General features: G+C 41.7%; 1 pseudogene; it reads left to right on the forward strand.

Moving 5' to 3' along the window:
• Nucleotides 1-2,995: 2,995 nt before the first annotated feature.
• LOC149281712 (proprotein convertase subtilisin/kexin type 4 pseudogene) lies at nt 2,996-5,176 on the forward strand (annotated as a pseudogene).
• Nucleotides 5,177-6,036: the final 860 nt, after the last annotated feature.

Below are 6,036 nucleotides of genomic sequence, written 5' to 3' on the forward strand. Positions count from 1 at the left end.
ACGCCCGGAACATTTAAAAAGAAACACACAACAAACAAGGAATACTCCTGATGAAGTCTATTTGACGAAACGCGTTGAGGATTTAAGGATTTTATAGAGCTCTTTTATTTGGATCTTTTTTTATGGTTTTTAAACACCCCTGAGGGGATATTTGCTACACCTTTTTATTATTTTGGCTTAAAGCCTATAAATAAATACATTTATTTGGAATATAGTGTGGACTCACTTCCATTCCATTACAAAGCACCAACTCACATCCGGGGAATACGGAAAAGTGTCCCACAGCACGGAGGAGGAACACCAGGAATACACATCTGATGAGCGCGATACCCTTGTGATAAGTGTAAGTGTCTCTCTATATTTGCGGGTCACACTTTTGTTAGACACTACACCATTGTGTTTTTCTACGTGTCCTCTGTTTCCTTGCATATTTCCGTTATACATCTACCCGGAGGACTGGATGTCCTTTTGACGCCTGAAAGTTCACAAAAAGTGTGAGTGCATGACTTAGCCGTATAGCGCCACTCTTTGTATACAATACTACGCAATCATTTGTTTTTTCTGTTTTATTTTTCCGATTTTCCGATTTTCCCAACCGGTATACACAAGCGCCCCCTAGTGTCCTTTTTTCGCTTTAAATAAACACTTGGAGAGTGTTCCGTACGGGCTGCAGCTGGGTATCCGGAACCAGTGACAAGAAAGAAGGGAAGTATATTGGTCACTGTCTCACTCCACATAACCTTCTCAGACTGTCCTTCACCACTTTGTTTTTTTGCACAGCCTGGCACTTAACTTACAGTAGGAATTATTTAATTTATATTTATCCAGAGATAAAATGCCCTCCTGAAGTTGTAGTGACCTCAGGGGACAAAATGTTCAAGGCCCTGAAATCATTTAGTGGAAAAGTTATTTATTGTGTTATAATATTTATTTCAAGGATTAGTCGCACTCAATTGTGGCTTCAGGCTTCCCATGTTGAATGATCAAGTATTATTTTAGCCCAATAACAAAAGTATAATTCCATAGCACATTACTTTTGGAAATTATGAATGCCCCCCCAGTTTGACTGTGGTATCTTGTGTTCCCCCCCTATATATTGTTTCTAGAGTCGCCACTGGAGTGAAGTATTCACCGTAAGCAGACATGGAAGTTGTTAACCCATTAAAACTGCTAGTTTACCCCTTTGTTTTTATAGTGACTTCGCTATCAATACGTGGCTTGTGACTAAAAGTCCGATGAACAGTTTTCAATGATTATATTAATTCCACCTGTCTTGTGTTATTATAGATGTATTATAAATGTATGAAACGGATCAGGATTTTGTGTCGTTTTTCTTCTTAATAAAATTCCATGAACCCTGGTTGTACCTTTTGCTTCCCAAAGCTTCTGATTATGTCTCTTAATTAATGATGTCGCTGGTTGAAGAGTTGGGGCTTGCCTGATGCGCAGTGTATGATGTATGTTGTATTCATCTCTTCATTGCATAGTGTGATAGTTATGTACGGTGGTTTTATTGCCCATTGGGATAACACAAAATGTGTCCCCTACATTGCGATCATCCACAAGGAGTTCACGGTATGTCTGGAGCCGCTGCTGTTACAATGTTATGTCACAAAATGACTGAGCTGAAACCGGATGGTAATAAGAAAGTAGGTTTTTGAACCCTTGCAAGAAAAAAACACGTATTTGTTACAAGCAGAAAAAGAATAACTCGTAGCCTGATGGTCTACTCATTAAGTAGGTGTTTAGGGTACCAGAACCTGCATAAGTACACACTCCTGTGAAAAGCGCTTTGGGCATGCGCACGTTGACGATTGAAACACATAATATAGGCATTTAGATTAATGTTAGTGTATATTCTCATTAAAATAAGGTCATCATGGAGGACCTTGTGGATCCCACAGGTGACCGTCCCCAGGGTTATATATGTGTGTATGCATTAGCTAACACTGTATCACACTGGGGAAAAAAAAGATCATTAAATCATATTTAATTTTGTACAGGAAACACAGGAATAGAGTTTGACTGCAGACTCCGACCTTAATCAGTCCTTGGTCGCATCTTCACTCAGTCGTCGGGATAACAATATGCCGATCCCGTTCTTATCCCAAGACCTTGCTAGGACATACAGCTACATGCCATGGATTTGATGTTTTTATATCCGGAGCCATCTTGTTCAGTGTTCAAGGGTTGACCCTGCGACTGCTTGTCTTCTTGTGCCCTTTCTACACAATTTTTAACCCTTAATCAGGTCGCTTCTTTAAATGTCACTTTATTACTCTGTTACTTTATTACTCTTAGATTCTCTTGATAAGAGTCCCCAAGAGTTTTGTTTATATTACCACTAATATATTGGCATTATATCTATCTATCTATCTATCTATCTATCTATCTATCTATATATATATATATACATATCTAACTCCACCATCCAAAAGTATGAGGTCACATAGAACTGTCTCTGAAAACAAATGTTGTCTATTAAAATGACATGAAATGCATCAGAAATACAGCACAGGCATCATTAATGTTATAAATGACTGAATGATTGTAGCTGAAAACGGCTGATTTTTCAGAGGCTCTTTATCACTCCCATCATTCCTGCGTTCCAACGGCACGTTGTGATTGCTAATCCAAGTTTAACTTTAAAAGGCCAATCAATCGTTAGAAAACCCCTTTGCAATTGTTATTTTCCAAGTGACCCCATATTTTAGAATGGTAGTCTGTGTGTGATATATATATATATATATATGTGTGTGTATATATACCGTGTTTATAATATATATATATATATATCACACGCTACTGGTTCAGAATTATATATTGAAATCATAACTGTAAGCATTTTCTAGCCGGCTTGTCGCTGAGAGTTCCGAGCCCCGCCCTGCTATTGTGATGTAACAGATGTGCCACGCCCTTCTACTGTGACATAGTGTAGGTTATAAAAGCACTGGCCGTTAGGCCAACAGATGCTTTTGTAAGCTGACAGTACAAGATGAGGAGCATAGCTCTGGTTTGCGTTGTTACTGTTCTGATCCATGTGATCTTTACTTTGGAGATTTACACAAATAGCTGGGCTGTGCACATACCTGATGGCTCTGTAGAGGCAGAACGTATTGCACAGAAATTCGGTTTCATCAACCTTGGGCAGGTGGTGCTTGGCAGTGATTTCTACCATCTATCTCATCGTGGCATTCAAAGGAAATCCTTCAGCCCTCACTGGGGTAGAAATATTCAACTGAAAAAAGAACCCAAGGTTAGCTGGTTTGAGCAGCAGACGCTGAGGAGAAGGGAGAAAAGACAGCCTGATATGGTTCCCACAGACCCCCTCTTCAGTTTGCAGTGGTACCTGGGTAAAAATCTTGACTTAGGCATCCAGACTGCTTGGAACCGTGGATATACCGGACGAGGCGTGGTGGTGACCGTTGTGGATGATGGGCTTGAAAAGGACCACCCCGATCTCGCATTAAACTATGATCCGGAAGCGAGTTATGATTTTAATGACGACGATCCTGACCCTCAGCCCCGATATAACTCATCTAATGAGAACAACCACGGGACCCGCTGTGCAGGCGAGGTGGCTGCGGTTGCCAATAATGATATCTGCGGCGCTGGAGTAGCATACAACGCTAGAATAGGAGGTGTGCGAATGCTGGATGGGATAGTCACAGACATTGTTGAAGCTCAGTCGTTGAGTTTTAACCCACAGCATATTGACATTTATAGCGCCAGCTGGGGTCCCACTGATGATGGAAAGGTACTGGATGGACCAGGAGTGTTGTCTTCTGAGGCGTTTTACAAAGGAATACTAAATGGCCGCCGTGGCCTTGGATCTATCTTTGTTTGGGCATCTGGAAACGGTGGCAGGAATGACAACTGCAACAGTAATGGCTACTCCAACAGTATCTACACTGTTGCTGTTGGGGGTGTCACAAATCATGGAACAGTCCCTTGGTACAGTGAGGCGTGTGCATGCAAACTTACAAGCACTTACAGCAGCGGTGGTGGTGAGGAAGAGACTTTTATCACCACTGATATACGCCACACGTGTACAGATAAACACACCGGGACTTCAGCCGCCACTCCACTTGCTGCCGGGATCCTTGCTTTGGCATTGGAGGCAAACCCAGCTCTTACATGGAGGGATATACAACATATCGTGGTAAGAGCGTCCAGTCCTGCCCACCTAATGGCTGACGATTGGGTCATAAATGGAGTGGGAAGAAAAGTGAGCCACTTTTTCGGCTACGGACTTTTGCATGCTGGACGAGTAGTGGAGCTGGCCGAAACATGGGAGACAACGCAGCCTCAAAGAAAGTGCCTCATAACAATTGTGAGCACCCCCAAAAAAGTGCATTCAGATCTGATTTTGACTTACAATGTCACTGCCTGTTCTGGGTCCCCCAATCACATAACATCCCTTGAGCATGTCCAAGCAAAAATGTCCCTCAGCTACAGTCGCAGAGGTGACCTGGAAATCTATCTTACCAGTCCTATGGGCACCCGTTCTGTGCTGATGGGCAAGAGACCACATGATACCAGCACTGATGGGTACAGAGATTGGTCCTTCATGACCACACAATCTTGGGATGAAAATCCATTGGGCCTTTGGACCTTAGAATTTAGGAACAGAGGAAGATACACCAACCACGGATTTCTACGTCACGTCACGTTGATTTTGTACGGGACAGATGAACACATGATGTCCAGGAAAATCAAGAAGTCTGTCATGAGAAAGTGTCTGAGGCGGGATAGAAATGGGTCGTGCATAGAATGTTTGGCACCATATTATACCTTTGGAAAGCTCTGTCTATCTTACTGCCCTGCCAAATACTTTAAGTTTACGCAGAGAGCGGAGGTGTCAGAGCCCAGCAGCTTTCACCTTGTTCGTTCTTGTGCCGCTTGCCACCCATCCTGCTTTACGTGTAAAGGGTCGTCTGCCAATAATTGCACTTCCTGTTCCCCTTTATACGAATATAATGGAAAAGACAACTCATGCGTAAGATCTGACTCCCCAAGTGTAGACTTACAGAACGCCTCATTCATCCGGATCCCTCAAACAACATTAGTGGCAGTTATAATGAGTGCGGCCATTGTAATGGTTATGGGACCGCTGGTGGTTTTCATTCACTGGTATCTACGAAAAAGATCACGAGTAGACCCCAGTCCCGTCTGATGGGCAACCACCGTGCTCTAAATCAGATCTGGAATCTGCGCAGGGAGGAGATTTCCTCTGCTTTTGAACACTGATGAGGACAAATTCAACAAGGGAGAGTAGAGACCCAACCTGACGCGGATAGCACTGTTACACCAATAAAATTCCTTTTACTATTTGGCAAAAATACCTTTTCCTTGCTATATTTTACAAATTTAGATTTTAAGTACCTGGAAATTTTATGTTGAATAATAAAACAATTAAACCGTGCTCGCATGCTTGAAGGAAAAGCTTAGACCGATCTCAGATTTCATATCTTGTGTGGATTCAAAAACAAGAATCAAGCATTCTATAGCAATGCACATTGATTAAAGATTGGAAATACATCATTTTTATGTGACTTAATGTCACCACTGACATGTTTTTTTTTGCATTTAAGTGACTTAAACCCAGAGGCTATTCCACTTTACATCACACGTAATCATACAGAAAAATATTTTGTTATATCTTACAGAAAATATATTTTGAGCATGAATGTCTATGTGTAAGGGTGAGTGAGCATGAATGTCTCTGTAACAGTGTATGTGAGCATGAATGTCTATGTGTAAGGGTGAGGGAGCATGAATGTCTCTGTAACAGTGTATGTGAGCATGAATGTCTATGTGTAAGGGTGAGTGAGCATGGATAAAGTATTATATATTGGAAACAATATTTATTTTATTCAACAATCGTTTTGCTTCAGATAATAAACATATAGACAGTGTTATGAGAATCCACACGAATTCCGTTCCGTACGCAAAAAAGATAAATGAAAAAGCGACAGATCACGAAACAGTAGCGTAATCGCTGCCAGGAGTAAAGATGGCGGATGCGCCTTGCAA

Source organism: Sceloporus occidentalis, unplaced genomic scaffold, assembly GCF_023333645.1.
Source record: "Sceloporus occidentalis isolate IW3139 unplaced genomic scaffold, rSceOcc1.0.p SCAF_128, whole genome shotgun sequence".
Taxonomy (NCBI): domain Eukaryota; kingdom Metazoa; phylum Chordata; class Lepidosauria; order Squamata; family Phrynosomatidae; genus Sceloporus; species Sceloporus occidentalis.